Below are 18,990 nucleotides of genomic sequence, written 5' to 3' on the forward strand. Positions count from 1 at the left end.
TTAAGGAGATAGACTTGTCTGAAGACAAGTCTAAATAGAAATTATTTATAATAAACATGCATTTAAAATGCACATTGTAAGTGGACAGCTCAATGGATTGTCACAATTTGAACACAGCCCCGTAACCACTGCCTCGACGGGAAATAGAATATGCTAGTCCCCCGGATGCTCCCACGTGTCCTCTCCAATCACTGTCCCCTCCCTCCTTTTCAGAATAATCATTACCCATTTCTCCTGAACAGTAGGTTAGTTCCGCCTGTGTTTTGAACTTTATAGAAGAGGAATCATGCCGTACGTACTCTTGGACGTCCAAGTCCTTCTGTTCAGCATTGTGCTGAGACCCATCCATGCTGCTGGGAGCTGTACACCGCCGCTCCTCACGGCTGAACAGGCCACAGCTGACCCATCCAGTCCACTGTCAGTGGGCGTTTGGGTCATTTACAGTTTTTAATATTACGCACAATGCTGCTGTGGATATTCTAGAAATTTCCTCACTTAGCTCTGTATTTCTACCTGAGATCCCAATTGCAGAAGCAGAAAGAAGGTTGTCGTGCTCGCTTCTCAGGCACATACTTCCAGTTCTACGGGTCTTTGTTATGCACTGAATGTTTGCATCCCCCCAAAGTCATGTATTGAATTCCTAACCCCCCAGTGTAACGGTATTTGGAGGTGAGGCATTTAGGAGGTGATTAAATTCAAATGTGGTCAAGGGGGTGAGGTCCTCACGATGGGATCAGTGCCCTTGTAAGAAGAGACAGGAGAGTGCATGCTCTCGTGTTTTCTCTCCCTCTCTCCTTTCCTTCTCTCCCTGCCATGATAGAATACTTCAAGAAGGCAGCCGTCCACAAACTAGAAAGAGTTCTCAGCAGACACAGAATCTGCCAGCCCCTTGATCTTGAACTTTCCACCCTCCAGAAGTGTCAAAATAAATGTTTGTTGTTCGAGCTACTTAGTCTATGGAACTTATTAAGCAGCCCAAGCTGGCTATTAAGGATCCCTTGCACTGTACTCACAATACAAGTTGATAAATCAGCCTCCCTTTTATATCTATATATATGTATATAGATATATTTTTTATTGATTTTAGAGAGAGAGGAAGGGAGTGGGTTAGAGAGATAGAAACATCGATGAGAGAGAAACATCAATCGGCTGCCTCCTACACTCCCCTGCTGGGGATCGAGCCCACAACCCAACCTTGTGCCCTGACTGAGAATCGAACCGGTGACCTCTTGGTTCATGGGTTGATGCTCAACCGCTGAGCCACACCGGCTGGGCCTCCCTTCTAATTTTAATCTAGTGCCATTTGTATTTAAATTCTGTGTGTATGCCTCATTTAAGAAATCTCTGCCTACTGAAATATCGTGAAGATGTTATTCTATTATAGTCTGGAGCTATAATGCAGTCCAATACAGTAACTGCTGGCCACACATGGCTATTAAGCATTTGATAGACGACGGCTAGTCCAAATTGACACGGATTGCTAGTGTGAAATAGACACTAGACTTCAAAGATAATGTAAGATGTAAAATCTTTCTTCAGTAATTTTATATTGGTTATATGTTGAAATGATATTTTAGATACATTGAGTTAAATAAAATATGTAATTAAAATTGATTTTATCTGTTTCTTATTACTTCTTAAAATGTGGCTACGTGGCTTGCATTATATTTTTATTGGACAATGTTGTTCTAGAAGATTTATTGTTTTACCTCTCACATTTATATCTAAAACCCACCTGGAATTGATTTTTGTGTCATTTAAGGTAAGGGTCAATTTTCCTCTTTTTCCATATGGGTAACCAATGGTCTGGTACTATTTATTGGAAAACTGTCCTTTCTACACTCCAGAGTATCACCTTTGTTATAAATGAAGGGCCATTATACATGTGGGTCTCTCTCTCTACTTTCTATTCTGTCCCATTGGTCCATTTGTCTATCCTTTCATTGTTAACACATGATCTTAACTACCATAGCTGTATAAGTCTATTTCTGGTCAAGTTCTTCAACTTGGATCTCTCAAGTTTGTCTTGCCTATTATTAACATTTTGTCATCAACTTATCAAGTCTCTCGAAAATATGGGCTGGGATTTTAATTGGAGTGTATTGATTGTATATATTTGTGGAAAATGGACATCTACCTTCAAATCCATAAACAAGATTTATGTATGTACGTGCATCTTCTTTAAACTCTTTCAATAATGTTTTATAATTATTGGTGAGGTCTTCCACAACTTTTGCTAGAGTTATTATTAAGGATTTGATTTTTTAAATGATATTGTAGACTGTATTAGTTTTAAATTTCTTTTCTTACTCGTTGCTGCTGCATAAAGAAATACAATTGACTTTTAATTAACATTTTATGCAGAGACCTTGCTAAATTCACTTATTAATTCTGGTGGTTTATTTGTAGATCATTTTGGATTTTCCCTGAACACGGTCATTTCATCAATGAGTAATGACAGTTTAATTTCCTTCCATCTATCACTCCTTTTACTTTTTTTCTTTCTTATTTGGCTGGCTAGCAACTCTGATAAATGTTCAATTAAAATGATAATAGCAAGCACCCTGTCTCATTTCTCATTTCCTAGGAAAAGGTTTTAACATTTCACCATTAAGTATGACAACTTTTTAGGTATTTTTCTGATGAGTTTTCTTTAGTAGATAAAACATTTTCCTTCCCCCTTAGCTGACTGAGACGGTTTTTAAAAAATTCTAAACATGTGCTAAATATTATCACATGCTCTCTCTGCCTCTAACAAAATAATTACATGATGATTTTCTCCTCTGTAGCTATATATAGCTATGTATTGCTGTGTAACAAAGGGCCCCCAACTTAGCATCTTAAAACAAGAGACATTTGTTATCTCACATACTTTCTGAGGGTCTGGAATCTGAGAGCGGTTCGCTGGGTAGTTTGGGCTCAGGGTTTCCCACGGGGTCGAAGTCAAGCTCTGGGCCAGGACTTCAGTCATCTCAAGACACGACTTCCACGTTCACACACATGGTCGCTGCAGGTCTCAGTCTCGATGCTGCCTGGAGGCTTCGGTTCCCTGGCACGTGGACCTCTGCACGGGGCTGTTCCAACATGGTCACTTGCTTCCCTCAGCCTGAGAGACCAGTACAGAAGCCACCTGCCATCGCTCCTGCCATAGGCTATTGTTCCTGCAGACCAGAAATTCGTCCTGTATTGTCTTTATAATGTAAAGCAAAAGAACAGTAGCGGCAACTAGGACGACCCTTCCTCTCTCTCTGTCTCTAGCACTGTCTTCGCAAGAAGGGCTTTGACTCACCCACACAGACACTCTGGTTTGCTAGGCAAGCGAGTCTGGTCTCCTGTAGGGGAGAGAAGTGACTGGTGTCACCACAGCCTGATGAGAAAAACCCTTGAAGTGTTATTAGAACGTCTGCGATGCTGCGTGTATATATTTAATGCTGATTTACCAACCTTCTGGCAAACCTGCAACCCAGCCACGTGCCCTTGACCCGAAAATGAACCCGCGACCCTTTGGTGTGCGGGCCAACGCTCTAACCACTGAGCTACACCGGCAAGGGCCCGCCAAAGGTTTTTTCATGTGCAGGGCAGGGCTCCTCAACTTTGGCACCCCTGACACTGTGAGTCTTTTGGAGGAGGCATTGCAGGAGGTGTAGCCGCATCCCTGGCCCGCAGCACCCCCACCCCAGTGTGACATCCATAAATGTCTCCAGGTACCCCCACATGTCCCGGGGGCGGGGGCAGAATCACCCCGACTGGTGCACAGGACAATCTGGGAAGTAGGACATTTTAGGAAGATGTCCTGAAGGCTCTGATGGCAGCAGGAAGGTGGTTGGGAGAGAAACCACTGCAGGAGGTGACTGGGTGGGAAACAAATGCAGTTCTGGGCCTTTGCAGGAGCAACAAGTTCATTGAGCAGATATTCCAGATATAAGTTCTAGTGCCATCTTTAGAAACCAGGGCCAGCTGCAACTTAAACACCACACTTGCCGTTTTTTGTTTATTTCTTAACCTTCTTTTTAAATTCAAAGCACTTCACAAGGGTGTGGACATACGAAAGTCAGTTAATTGAATTGATGGACCTAATTTCCTTCCTTATTTCATTTTGGTGGGAGATAAAACAGTATTTGCAATTTACTTGTTGAAATAATTAAGAGATGGTGGCTGCATGAGATAGTGGGCAAGTTTTACATTTATATCTATTGACTTTGGAATTGATTAAAGCTGGTCAATGGATCACTGGCTACAAAGATGCCGTTCATACTCTCAAAACCAATAAGCCTGTTTGATCCGAGTCAGAGTCAGGGCAGAGAGTGCGGGTCGGGGAAAAGATGGGGCAGACATCGAGTTTGAATTTACTGTCTCAATTGTGGGAGCCAGGCCTGGCCACAGGCGCAAGGTGGGCTGGATGGCATGGGCCTAGGAGCTAGAACACGGAGCTCAGGGGAAATTCAGAAGGAAGAAAACAGGGTCAAGCCTGAGTCAAAGCTAATGAAGAATCTGAGCCAGCAGACAGCTCCAGGCACAAGGTCCCGGGACAGTCGCTGGTCCTCGGGACCCAAAGATGAGTCCAGGAGCAGAAACCAAGAGCGTTTTCCATGGAGCAGCCCTGGTGGCCGGGAGAGCTTAAGCAAGGCCGGCCAGAAGTGAGAGCTCAGGGTTGGCTTGAAAACCCAGGCAGGCCCAGTCAGGGTGGCTCAGCGGTTGAGCACCGACCTAGGATCCAGGAGATCGGGGTTCGATTCCCGGTCAGGGCACATGCCCGGGTTGGGGGCTCGATCCCCAGCAGGGGGCGTGCAAAAGGCAGCCGATCAATGACTCTCATCATTGATGTTTCTCTCTCTCTCCCTCTCCCTGCCTCTCTCTGAAATCAGTAAGAAGAGGGAAGGAAGGAAGGAAGGAAGGAAGGAAGGAAGGAAGGAAGGAAGGAAGGAAGGAAGGAAGGAAGGAAGGAAGGAAGGAAGGAAGGAAGGAAGGAAGGAAGGAAGGAAGGAAGGAAGGAAGGAAGGAAGGAAGGAAGGAAGGAAATGAGGGTGCAGAATACAGCGCTGTGCTTCCATCTGCTCAGAAACAGGCAACACAGAGCCATGCTTTTAGGTGTTAAATACACCGGCGGTGCAACTACAGAGGAAGAGGGGGCCGGAAATTGCCTGTGGGGGGCGCGACGGTGGTAACGGCCGTTTCTCCACCCGGCCGGCGCTCCCGGAGCGTGCTTGGGATTTAGTGTGTCAAGCGCCCGCATATGTCTTGCTCACGTTTCTTTTTCTGTTCTATTTGGTAACTTCCTTTAAAGTGAACAAAAGAAATCCTACGAGTTAAAATTCTACAAGTGGTTCTCTTTAGAAAGGGTTCCAGACGTTGCTCCGTTTGCCAGCCATCAATGACCATTTGGCAGACTCATGAGCAAAACCTGCAGGCTCCTTGGCACATGTTTCCAATCAACACACACGCCAGGAGCTGGCACTGTGCTGGCCGCTGGGCTCAGGTGGGTTCCTTGCTCCCAAGGCGCCTACGAGGCACCGAAAATGACGTGATGCTTCCCGCTGCTCCTAGAATTTCTGGACACTCCGGGCTGAAGTTCGTCCCTACTCTTGGTGGCTTTCCCCATGGTTGGTCTTTGATGTGACCAGAATCCTCTCCCCCACCCCGCCCCTCGCTGTGTTATACAAGCTAAGGCCTCGCTCCCTTAGCTTCGCAGCACCTGCCACAGTTTACTGGAAGCCACTTCCAATGCTTTTGGGCAGCAGTCAGAGAGGAGTAAATGACAGAAGCCAGGGCTCCCCTCCTGCCCACGCTCATCAATCCCCCCACCCCGACCCCCACCCCCAATCCTCCCAGGTCCCCACTTGCCCTTTCTGCCCCGATCCATAAATCCCTACCTGGGAGGCAGTGCCCTGTACTTGAGACATTTGGGGGACCCTGTTCCTTTCATACTTGTCACATTTTCCAATCCCTCGGAGTCGGGAACCGAACATGTGAGCAGGGCTGTTTGTCCCGATCGTCCCCGGCCAGCTGAGCTGGCAAAGACTCAGTAAAGGTGAGCTGCGGGGCCAGAGCGAGGCGGGAGCTAATCCCGCTTTCCCAGCCGAATGCCTCCGTCACCCAGGGCCGGCGGCTGGAGAGGGGCCTCCAAACAGAAATACACTTTAATTCACCATTCAAAACACCTAATCAGCTCCCAGAACACGCTTCATTTTGCTAGAAGATACCCTGGGAGGAAGCATATGTCAGCAGACTGGGAAAGCCAGGTGACTTCTGCGGGAGAAGTTATTTAAATGCTGCCCCCAGATGCAGGTGCTGGCTGGACCCTGAGCTTCCAGGGGAGAGGGTGCCCTGGTAGTTGGCTCATTCAGCTGTGCAGGGCACCTTCCACGGAGGGGCTTGTGCCAGGACGAGGGATGCAGAAAGCAGGCTTTCCGTCTCCCTGATGTGACAAACCCGCGGAGGCATCTGTGGAGCGTGACCGGGCCAAGGATCTTGTTCCTTTTATGATTCCCCCCGCTGCTGGGCCAAATCCACGACATCATCTGGAGAGAGAAAAATGTTCAGGGAGCTGAAAACAAAGTGCTTTAATTACGTTTAGAGCCATTTTCAGCGTGGCCGAAATAAGTCTGGGCTGTTCTGGGGAAGGGGGCTGAGAGCTTTGTGTCATGTGGCTGGACTTGCCTGAGTTGGAAGAAAATGCATTCAGAACAGTGTCAGGTCCTGAAATTGTGTGATTTCAGTGAAAATGCAAACACTGTGGCATTCCTGGTACACACACACACACGTGCACACATATGCATACGTGAGTGCGTGCACATACATATACAAATGCACACACACGTGCTCAACCGTGTGCCTTAAGGTCATTTTTTTTGTACTTGGGATTTAGCTTGTTTAAAATACAATGAAATTTGATTGGAATTTTTTGAATACCTCTCCATGTCCCTACTTAACTCTGAACATATGTAACAGAATGAGGACAGGTATTTTTTACAATTTCTGTGTCACTTCTGGATTAGTTTTTAATTTATCCTAATTGTTGAAAGTATTACAGATGTCCCCTTTTTCCCCCCATTGGCCCTTTCCACGCCACCCCTGTCCCCCACCCCAGGCCTTCCCCACACTGTTGTCTGAGTCCATGGGCAGTGCATATACGCAGACAAATTCTTTGGTTCATCTCTTTCCTTCCCCCACCCCCAATCTGCCCTCTGAGATCCCTCAGTCTGTTCCTTGCTCCTATGTTTCTGGATCTATTTTGTTCATCAGTTTATTTTGTTCATTAGATTCCACATATGAGTGAGATCATATGTCTGTCTTTCTCTGACTGACTTATTTTGCTCAGCATAATACTCTCCAGTCCCTCCATGCCGTCTCAAAGGGTAAGAGGGCCTTCTTCACAGCTGCGTAGTATTCCACGGTGTGAATGTCCCACAGCTTTTCTACCCACTCATCTCCTGATGGGCACTCGGGCTGTTTCCAGATCTTAGCTATTGTAAATCGCGCTGCTATAAACATCGGGGTGCATATGTTCTTTCTGATTAGTGTTTCAGGGTCTTAGGATATATTCCTAGAAGTGGGACCGCTGGGTCAAAAGGCAGCTCCATTTTTAATCTTTTGAGGAACCTGCATACTGCTTTCCATAGTGGCTGCCCCAGTCTGCGTTCCCACCAGCAGTGTACCAGGTTCCCGTTTCTCCACACCCTCGCCAGCACGTGTCGTTTGATGATTTGTTCATGGCAGCTATTCTGACAGGGGTGAGCTGATATCTCACTGTCATTTTAATTTGCATCTCCCTGACGATTAGTAACCCTGAGCATTTTTGATACGTCTCTTGGCCATCTGTATGTCTTCTTTGGAGAAGTGTCTATTTAGGTCCTTTGCCCATTTTTTAATTGGATTGTTTGTCTTTCTTTTGTTAAGTGGTGCGAATTCTTTATATATTTTTAATTTAATCATTCTTTTCATTACGGGTCATATTTTCCTGTTCCTTTGTATATCTGGTAATCTTTTACTGGATGCTAGATATTGTGAATTTTACCTCACTGGGTGCGGGATAATTTTGTGTTTTAGAAATATTTTTTATCTGTGTTCTGGCATGTAGGCAACTAACTTGGAAAGAGTCTGATCCTTTAAGGTTTTGCTTTTAATATTCAGGCAGGACTGGAGTGGTGCTCAATTTAAGCCTGTTTTTTCCCCCACCTCTAGGGAAGACAGATGCCTCTCAGCCATGAGGTTCTCCAGTCGACTGGTGGGACCAGGCACTGCTCCCCGCCTCAGGTGGGCACGGCCACTCTTACTTCTAATATTTTCAGGTGTTTGCCTCCCCCCCCCCGCCTCAATTACTTTCCACACCTGATCAGCCCTCTGCTTGATTAGTGCTCCCTAGTCAGTACTCTGTTGAATACTTGAGGGAGGCCCTCTCAGGACCCCAGAGTCCTCCCTTCGTGTGCTCTCCTTGACACTCTGCCCCTGAACTCTGGCTGCCTTGGTTTCCCCCTGCTTTCAACTCCCTCTCCTCAAATCAGAAAGCGCCCCCCCCCCCCCCCCGGCTCTGTCCGGGGTCCACGTCCATGTGCCACAGCTGGGAAACTTTTTCAAGGCTGAAAGATGGGGCAGTTGTAGGGCTCCCCTCGTTTGCACCCCATCTCTCAGGGATCACTGCCCTTCGTTGCCTGATGGCCAGTGTCTCAAGCTCCATTGTTTCATGCATTTTGCCCTTTTTGGGGAGGTAAATCTGGTCTTCACCTTGGCTAGAAAACAGAAGTCTCTTTTTGACTTTTTTATTATGCATGTGCAAATAAACACGTAAAATGGGCTCGTGGTGTACATGTTGCCAAGTAACCTGGTTTTATCCCCATTTCACAAACCCATCACGGCGGCTTTCCATGCCAACACACAGACAACATAAATGCTGGGTCTCAGGGTGCTGTCCTGGAGGAACCCCGATGCATTTGGTTACTGACAATGTTTCCTTATAAATCCACAATGGTGCAAGGACATCCATGCACACTTTTCCAATTGGTTCAGGGTCTAGGAGGGTCTCGTATTTTCCATTCGCTCCTCAAGATCTAGGGGAAGATGGGAACTGAGGAGAGTAACTTCTTTGAAATTCTACCTGCCACAGACAATAGAGTTCATTACAGGCTCTGTCAATATGTATAATTGGCCTGTCTGTACCTATAATTAACTTTGTCATATAACCAAAGGTCAATTCAATTAAACCAGCAGCGAGCTTTTCTGAGTGAAGTCAGGCATGGCTCCCGGTACGCACAGTTGTTTCAATAGTGTCACCAGATCCCGGAGTATGAGTCAGAGTTTACATCGAACTTATGTAAAATCAAAGTGTGCAGAGCTGGGAGCATGGGTGGCCGTGCTCACAGGGGTCCGTGTGAGCACTGACGTCGCGGGGTATGATTCGGGGGCTTTGGCCCAAGACGCCAAAGCATGTAGCCAGCACCTGTTCCTGTCTGGCTCTTTCTGTTCTTACTGTGCCCCCGTCTGTGGTCCCCTCTGCTTCTCCCTGGGCGAGGTCCCCGAGCTCCGCTTGCTTTCCTGGGAAGCCCAAGGGAATTGTCATGAGCTCCTCACCTGGACCTGCCCTGCGTGCATCTCAAACCTCAGTAACGGTGAGAGCCAGGGCTCCACTGACGACACATCCTGAGGGCCACAAACCAGCTCCCGGACCCGGCAAATCTGGAAGCTCGTCTGAGTTGGAAAAACTTGATCCAGAGGCCAAAACAGCATCCATCCCTCTCTCTCTCTCTCTTTCTCTCGCTCCCCCCACCCAGTCCTCCTTTGGGGTTTTAGATGATCGATAAACTCTCCTCAAAGGTGGGAAAGCTGTCCCCTGAATGCTCCACCTTCATTCTTACTCTGTGATCAGAAGGGAGCGAGACTTTGCTCCTCTCACATGGCAGGGAGACTCTTCCACGAGGCCTGGACCCCGTGGCCTCCCCTGAGTGGGGAAGGGAGGGCAGACAAACAGCATGCTAGTAACACCCCCAATGGAGACTGCGGGCACATCCCGGTCCCCTGGGCCCCCAGCTGTGCCAGGCACACAGCAGGCACACGTTTTCTTATTAAACCAAATGGAAGCATTGATTGAATCCGGCCGTCTGGCTTCCTGGACCACGTGTGCGTTCCCCCCTCCTCTAAGCCCAGCATATCTTCCAGAGAAGCGGGTGACTCTTCCTCGTGGGCTCTCCCTTCTTTTGGGGTTCTTGGTTGCGGTGATATATGGGGGTGAGGGGTTTGGGGATGGTGGTGGCAGTGATAGCAGTTCTTTGACAATAAAGGTATCTGGTGGGGACCTCTGTACGCCTGCTTGGTTGTGTTCACACTCCTGCCTTCCAATATGACAAGGGTTTCTGCACCACCCACCCACCCACCCAATGCTGAACTAACACCGGGGACGCAGAGCATCTGTCTGAGAAAGGCCGTGGTGGTCATGCCTCCGTTTTCCTCTCCTCTCCTCTTGGGGATCCGGGGTATGAGCAGCGGTGGGCTCCTAACTAAAGCTGCTAATAGAATGGGGGAGACCTGCCCACCGCTCAGGAGGCTGACTGTCCCCCCCGGCCTGTGTCCACCACCCACCCCGCCTCTGCTCTTCTCGCGTGTAGAGCCTCTCAGGACCCAGGGCCAGAGCCATCCACTGCCTGCTCCGAGGGCCTGCTTGCTCTTCCAGCCAAAGGAAAAAGAAATCGCTGGTTTCTAAGAACTACAAAGGACACTGGAGCCATTTGGATCAACTTGCTTTTCTGTGAGCTCAGGAGGGTGATTTAATTAATCTGTCGAACAAGATCATTAATTTATCAAAAGCCATGAATCCTACTCGAGACAAGTTATTAGCCAAGAACACCATGGATGTCATTTATCTTTTGTGGTCAAATACATGTAGCTTATCAAGCTCCAGGGGTAAATCACAGTTTTCTCTCTTGCCAAAAGAAAAATCTATTTTAGATATTGTTTAGAGCAGAAAGCTCCATATTGATTTAAAAATGCATATAAATAACCTAAGTCCCCACACTCAGCTGTAACATGACAAGGCACAAAAATGAATAAATGCAAGTCGGCAGGGAAGGAGAGAAAAAGGCTGCGGGGAAAACCTGCTAACCTGCTAACGACTAATGGGGGAGTCCCCGATGAAGGCGCCCCCGAAGCGTGCAGGGCCCCCGCTGGCCCTGACACGACAGCACAGCACGTCCTTGGGCGAGTGCAAATGCAGGAACCTTTATGCCCTTAATTTCCTTCTGGGAAAGAAGGAGCAGTGACTCGAGCCTTGGGGAGGGGAGGAGCGCAGCGGCCACGAAGATGCTGGGGGAGGCAAAGGCCAGACAAGGGGTCTGGTGAAGTTCAGAGGGGGCCCTAACTCACCCTGCCGTCGGACTACTGGGGACGTCACCAGCACCCAGGTCCCCTTCTCCCGGGGGAGAGCTAATGAACGTGGCCTCCGGCTTCGTCACCTTCCTGCGGGAGCTGGTGAGACGCATTTTCTAGGTGGCTGGAGGGGCTGCAGCTGCGAACCCAGGAGTCTCACGGCGCGAATCATAGAGGGACCCGAAGTCGTACGTGGCCGCAGACGACTCCTAGATAAAGGAGAAATGTTTCCGAGCCATTGCATCTCTCTCTCGTAGACACTGAAATTGAATTATTTCCTCTCTTTCTGTCCCTCCTGCGCCATCCTGGGTTTGCTCAGAGCCGGGCCTCCCTCCACACACCCACCGCTGTTGCCAGGCCGCTCCGTGATGGGGTCCCGCCGTCCTTGCCCTCTCCCGGGAACGGTTCGCTTTTCCATATTCTCTCCTCTTTCCTACCACGGTTGCCAACATGCTCCAGGGGTTTTCTCTGGTGGCACCCGGGAGCCCTGGGACACTGTCTCTCCTGCTGAGCACAGCGGGTAGCGAGCCTGTGACACCCGCAGTCATCCTCGCCAGCGTCCTGTGAGGAAAAGCGTTCATGCTGGTGCTTCGGCTCTCGCTTGCTCAGTTACAATCCCTTGCAAAGCTTTCTAACGCACTTACCTTTGCTCCGGTGGTATCAGCCTTTCCCGTATAAAGCATCGTGGCTTAGGGGTTAGAGGCAGGACTCAGGAGCCGGACCCCCTGATTCACATCCCGGCTCTGCGCCTCGCTGTGTGACCCCGGGCAAATCACTTCACCTCTCTGTGCCTCATTTTCCTGGCCTGTAAAGTGGGGGCAATAATAATAGCTTCTGAATAGTGCTGTTCTGAAGATTGGTGTGAGACGTGCTTGGAACAGGGCCAGGAATGCTGTTAGTCGTATTTAAGCGCATAAGAGATAAAATCAAAAGAAGGTTCGCCTTCAAAAATAACTTTTAAAATTTTCAGGTAAGATATGTCCACTGTACAGAAGTCAGAAAACCTGTACAAGAAGGAAAGAATAAAAAAAGATACAACTCCTGAGGCTCCCAGGGCGCTTGGCCAAGGCTCAGGGACAGACCTCGGGCTTGACCTTGGTGTTGACGAGTCGGTGCACTTTGCACAGCCCCCCATGAGCTGCACTGGTGACGGATCCAGGGAACTAGTGTGTCCGGACAGGGGTCCTGGCCCTGGGGCTGAGTCTACCTGGGTGCCCAGGGACTCACAGAACAAGGCTGCAGGTCCACATACCCGCCGAGCCTTTCTGTAGACCGGCCAATACATGTCCCAAATGCGTTCCCATCCACCACTCTTACTCTTGGGGGCAGAGACCATTACAGGTGCCTGGGAAAGCAGAGGTGAGCCCCCCTCTGATGGCAGCCGTCACCTGTCCTCTCTGTCACCCACACACCTCTGTACCGGACTTGTCCAGTGTCGGGTTCATTTGGCCTTTGTTCTCACTCTCACATCGATGTTTCTCTCTCTCCCTTCCTCTCTCTCTCAAAATCAATTTAAAATATCAATTTTGACTGCAGGCAAGGTCAGGGGGGTCTCATAGCTGGAAGGAGACCAAGTCAAGATATGAGTTCACTTCCTCCTGGCTTCACAATCCAGACTCTCCTGCACATTGTAACACTCTGTCCCTCTACCCAGGAGTGTCGGAGGAAGGCTCTGGTTGGAGGACTATGGTTGGGAACCTGGTATTAGGTAAGTAGGCAGCAAACAGGCTCTGAATTTCTCACAGGCTCCTTAGTGCAGGGCCAGTAGGGGGCGCTCCACTTGTTGAAGCTGCTGCTCAGAGGCTGCCTGGCTGGGCTGCCCCACAGCAGCCACTTCCCAGCTTCAGTCTCTTGTTGCTTTGTCTCCCCCTCACCCTCCCATCTGCTTCTCCCTGGGTGGGACAAGGACGGCCTGAGGCACCCGGTTCCCACCTTGAATGGACCCACCCTCTCGGAGGCTGCGCTCTGGTCTCTGAGTCAGCCTGCCCCAGGCTCCCCTCCAAGTTCCCTTGCACTGGCCGCAGTCCTTTCACAGCTGCGTCCAATCTGGCCTGGCCTTGGGGCTCTTTAGAAAGCTCCATACTCTGCATACCACTGTCTCGGGGCTCCCAGGCTCGGCCTTACATGCACCCTCTACCCCATCTTCTGCAGTTGGCTTCAGCCTGCCATTGTCCTCCCCTTCTCCCCAAGGGAACAACACCTGGACTCCTCCTTTGTGCCCAGTTGCACTTGAGCCACTGACTTTAGTCTCCTTTGGCTTGACACCTCATGGCCCCAAGGTCCCCTGCCCCAGCTGGGGCTGATCCCAGGACCTCCCCTACTTACCTCTCATTGCACAGAAGGGAAGCTGAACCGTCCCTCTAAGCCTGTTTGCCAGTGGCATCCCCCACGAGAGTCCTGGCCTTTTCCTCCAGGAGCCTCCCCCACCCAAAACGACTCCACGCAAACATAGAATCTAAACTGAAGTCACGCCCTTGTCAGGTAAGTGCAGGTTCAAGACAACCTCCTGTACCTAATTAGCAAAGATCACTTACTGGGTGGGTGAAAATCCCGAGAACAGCCCCTCACATATAACTGGGAGACTGTAAATTGGTTATACTTCCAAGGAGGGCAATTTGACAGGATCTATCAAAATGTTAAACTCATCTACCCTGTGACCCAGCTATCTACTGGTAGCTATTCAGCTGTACATTCATTTTGTACTGCTCTGTAACAGATCGCCATGAATGTGGTGTTTAAAATAACCCAGACTTACCATCTCACAGTTCTGTAGCTCGGGAAGGCTGGGCTGGTTTCTGTGCTTCAGGTCCCCAAGGCTGAAACCCAGGGGGTGGCTGCCTGGGCTCTTACGTAGAGGCTCTGGGGGAGGATCTATTTCCAGGCTCACTCAGGTTGTTGGCAGAATTCAGGTTGTTGGCAGAATTCAGTTCCAGGAGACTGTAGCCCCGAGGCCCCTGCTTCCTGGCTGGCCGTCTCGTCCTCAGCTCCTGGAGGCTGTCTGTCCGCATTCCCTGGCTCGGGGTCCCTGCATCTTCAGAGCCAGCAGTGGTGGGCTGCGTACTTCTCGCGACCCCAGTCTCCCTGGCACCCCCTCTTCCCTCCTGCCTCCAGCTGGGAAAGCCGGTGCTTTCAAAGGCTCATGTCCTTAGACTGTACACCCAGAGAATCCAGGATAATCTCCCTCTCTTATGTCCATAACCTTTGTTCCACCTACAAAGTCCCCTTTGCCGTGTGAGGCAACATAGTCACAATTCCAGAGACTCGAGCATGAACTAGAGGGTGGGGGCGGGGAGGGGGGGGCGGGCGGTCCACCTACCACAGCTTCATTTGTGCAAATCGGTGCACCTGCAAGAATTTTCACTGCAGCATTATTTGTAATAGTAAAATACCGGGAACCATCTAGATGTGAATTAGTAGGCGGTAGTTTATAAATTGTAGTTTATACAGCCGAAAAGACTGTAGTTGTTTAAAAGTATGTGGCAGCTCTAAGTGAATTAAGATGGGAAGATCACGTGCTTGTATTTGGTGCAAAAAGGAAGAGTATAAATGCTACTATTTGTCTAAAGAAAGAAACCATGTACCTACCTTTTGTATAAGTATATATGTAATACACAGGTATGTAATATGCTACATATGTGCTTGTGTGTATGTAAATGTATGAAGGCCGTGTAGCATTTTTTTTTAAAGATATGCAAAAAACTATTGACAGTAGCAGCAAAACACTGACAGTCTCAGGCTGGAGAGAGAGGAGTGGAAGTAAGAGGCCTGGGCTGTCGGGGTTGTCGGGGTTGTCGGGGCTGTCGGGCTGTCAGGGCTGTTGGGGCTGTCGGGGCTGTCGGGGCTGTCGGGCTGTCGGGGCTGTTGGGGCTGTCGGGGCTGTTGGGGCTGTCGGGGCTGCGGGGTGAAGGGCACGGAGCTGCGGTGAGGCTGCCATCGGTCCATTCCCAATTCCGCCCCTTCCTTCCCAGTCAGCCTGACACACTAATCTCTCCACCCCTCACCTCATCTCTATAACCACATCTCCCTCTAGAGCTGTTGTAAGGATGATAAATGAATTAATATATGTGCAAAGTTAGAGTAGGGCCCAGCACAGAGTAAATGCCATGGAAGTGTTTGCTCTCGTGACCTGTTCAAAAATAAATGAATGAAATGTGGAGAGTCGGGGGAGGGGTGCCACATGGCTACACCCAGCAACTCCCTCATGGCACACCTGGGTCCTCCCTCCCTGCTGCTGCGCCACAGAAAGGCAGAGACTCACCTAAGTCAGCCTGAGGCACTGGGCCATGGTGGGCCAGGCCAGGCCAGGCCTCTTGGCCTTGAATCTGGTGGCCTGTCCCCACCCCATCAGCGGCAGGAACAGGCACAGAAGGTCAGAGATCTCTGCTCTGTTGCTTCTCATTGATGGGGACTTACTTGGGGTTTTAGCAGCTGTAATAACAATTTTTAGGAGAGGACATGTGAAGCCAGGGCCTCTTTTCTGCTCTCCCCTCATGTGCTCCCCTTCAATGTGTCCAGCCCTCAGAAGTGTGGGCCAGTCCCACTCGAAGTGGAACTTGGACCCCACTCTGTCCCTCGTCTGGGAAATGGGAGAGCTGACACGGAGTGGTTTCACTGTGGTCTGAGTCACGGGCTACACAGTTTCCTAAAGCTCCAAGTAATGGTCTCGGAGAAACACAGGAACATTTTGAGAAGCGGTTCTAACTGCTGCCAAAAACAGTCTGGGCCACGATTCTTTCAAGGGGAAAATACAGACATTCCCATGATTAATCAAAAGGGAAGTAAGGGGAAAGGAAATAGGGAATTTGTCCTAAATCGTCCGCTCGGAGCAGCTGCTTCAACTTGGCGATTCTTTCTCAGCACGAGTCCTGCCAAAGGGAAAACTGGAAATGATGCGTTGAAAATTTCCTTCTCCCTGCCTCTCTTCCTCCAGATTTTTTTTTTCTTCTAAAGGTCAAGCGTATTGGCCGAGCCATCTCAAGAAATACCTGCCTTCACTCAGAAGCTGAAATGTCATTGTCAAAAATGAGGTGACCAGCCTGGCCAGGATGCCAGCGCCATGGAGAGACTATGACGGCCTTCGCAGAAGTAAACGCTGCCATCAAGTTCGCCTGATTTCTGGTTAGAGCGTTGGCCTGCACACTGAAGAGTCAAGGGTTCAATTCGTGGTCGAGGGCACACCTGGGTAATGGGTTCGCTCCCCCCCCCATTGGGGCGCATACAGAGGGCAGCCAGTAGCAACCAGCTGATGTCTCTCTCTCACATCGATGTTTCTCTCTCTCTCTCTCCCCCCCCCTTCCAGTCTCTCTGAAAAGCAATGGAAAAAGTATCCTCAGGTGAGGGCCAACAACAACAAACGTTCCCCTGATTTCTGCTCCCTCGCTTTCTCTGTCTTCTGACTACATATTTCATTTCAACCCCGTGGTGGCTTATTTATTCGGAGTGAAAGTGGGAGACGGCGAGGGGGATTCTGCCCCTTGGGAGTAAGGAGAACGCAGCGGACAGGGGCTGCAGTGTGCTTTCCCCCTGAGAAGCAGAGCACGTGGGTCTCTTGGCTAAATCTTACCAATGGACAGGTAAGGTCGACAGATATTTGTTGACAGGGGGCTTCTGTAATGCTGCCAGCTTGGAGAGGGAATCTGCCAGGGGGTGCCAAGGCCCAGATTCTGGGAGCCATGGCAAGCAGAAGCTCCGTCTCCACAGCCGCATGTTTATCCCTTCTTGGTGAAACCTGCCTGACGGAGCCAAGAAAAGGCCTGGATTTCGCCGATTCCCTCCTTTCTCAGTTGCTCACAGAATGGGACGTAGTCTCTGCATAAGGGCTTTGCCTGGCTTCATAGGAACCAGAAGTAAAACCCGGGACCTTGCCTTAAAAATGCCCAGGTTGGCCCTGGCTACATGGCTCAGTTGGTTGGAGTGTTGTCCCAAAGGTTGTAAGTTAGAGTCCCGGTCAGGGCACAGACCTAGGCTGCGGGTTTGATCTCTAGTAGGGGCGGGTTCAAGGAGCCACCAATTGATGTTTCTCTCTCACATTGATGTTTCTCTCTCTCTCTCTCTCTCTAAAAACATATCCTTGGGTGAAGATTAAAAAAAAAACAAAAAAACCCAGCTTGTCTCTAATTAAGTCAGCTTAACGTGCTCCAGCATCTGCACAGGCAAGGAGAAGCGCCCACCACGGTTAGGTCAGGCGCCCCTCAAAGCGCCATCGAGACAAGAGTTACCAGGACCTCCAGAAACACACACAGCGTATGAGCCACGAGAAAAACTGCTTCCAGTTGACTAAGGAGCAACAGCCAACACTATTCTTGGTCCCATTTCCAGTGTTAGCCTAACACGAGGTAAATCACTACTGTTTATACTGGGTTTCTGGTTATTTTCTCTGGAAGCTCTGTGCTGTGTATGGGATGGAAGGCGGCCATAGGCTGGGCCTGGGGGAGCTCCCTGTGAGATGCAGACAGCTGAGGTCAGTGGGCAGATGGCCAGAGAGACCCCCGCTCCTCTGGCTCGTTGGCCAAAGAAAAGTCCAGTCCTGGCTGACAGTTTCATCCAGAGAGCAATTTCACTTTTGTTTCTATGTTTCATATGTTCGTTTTTGATTGACCAGGGAGATAGAGTTCATGAAATAAATATGGACTTTCCATAGAGTTATTCTGGTTACATTTATTTTGGAACCAGATTGCCTATGTTCAAATCCTAGCTCACATGTTGACCGACTCTGTGGTCCTCAGCACTTAATGTCTAGAGCCCTTTAGGCTCCACAGCAACCTACGAGGCAGGTGCTACAAGCATCCCCATTGTACAGACTGAACAACTGAGGCTTGGGCAGGTAAGAGGACTTGCTTGGCATCACAGGGTGAGTAAATGCATGAGCGGGATTTGCTCCCAGGTCTGATTCCAAAATGGAAGTAACCAGAAAGGGTACTGACCAGTTCTAATCACAGACACCCCTGTCTTAGTCGGCTTGGGCTGCCCTAACACAGTACCTTGCACGGGGTGTACAGCCAATGGTTTTGCTTGGAGAATATTCTTATTTAGATGACAGATGATTAAGGAAAGAATTCAAGGCCACAAGACCTTTGGCGAAGCTGCGGACCCCTCCTCAACTTAAGGGCCTGTTCCCAGGCTCCAGGGCTTGCTTCCCTGAAAGCCCCAAGCCCCAGAGTCACACCTGCCTCCCAGGGTCAGGCTAATCACCTGCCCCCACCTGAGTCCCACCTCCCCAGGAGATGTGGCAGCACTGGGGTGGGGGGCTGCTAAGTGGGGAGAGGAGAGATGGGAAAATGAGGTCACCAGACCCAAAGCAGCTGTGTATATGTGTATACGTTTTCGCTTTATTTTAGTTTGTTTGCCTTATTCTGTCCTGCAAAACTAACACATGCTCGTGGTGAAAGTCAAATAATTTACAAGGTCGTCAAATGAAAAGTAAATAGAAGACACCTCTCTCCCCCAGACCTTTGTTCCCACTCTCTAGAAGTAGCTTCATTTACAGTCTCTCCTGTTTCTCAGTACCTACTTCTACCCGTTTTTCTTTTACCCCGAATGAATTCCAACCCAACAAACTGCCATTCTTTCTAATAAAATAGCATCTGCAGAGATTGCTCTATATCAGCATGTAGAGATCTAGTTCTTTCTCAACAGTTA

The 18,990-nt window shown here is 49.4% G+C and overlaps 1 long non-coding RNA gene across 1 annotated transcript; it reads right to left on the reverse strand.

The window, feature by feature from the left end:
- Positions 1–10,717: 10,717 nt before the first annotated feature.
- LOC308550378 lies at positions 10,718–14,976 on the reverse strand. Its single transcript, XR_013997878.1, has 4 exons — positions 14,108–14,976; positions 11,997–12,157; positions 11,698–11,913; positions 10,718–11,561 (listed from the first exon to the last, which is right to left on the reverse strand). It is a non-coding gene; the product is annotated as an uncharacterized lncRNA (long non-coding RNA).
- Positions 14,977–18,990: the final 4,014 nt, after the last annotated feature.

Source organism: Miniopterus schreibersii, assembly GCF_964146895.1.
Source record: "Miniopterus schreibersii genome assembly, chromosome: 21".
NCBI classification, from domain to species: Eukaryota; Metazoa; Chordata; class Mammalia; order Chiroptera; family Miniopteridae; genus Miniopterus; species Miniopterus schreibersii.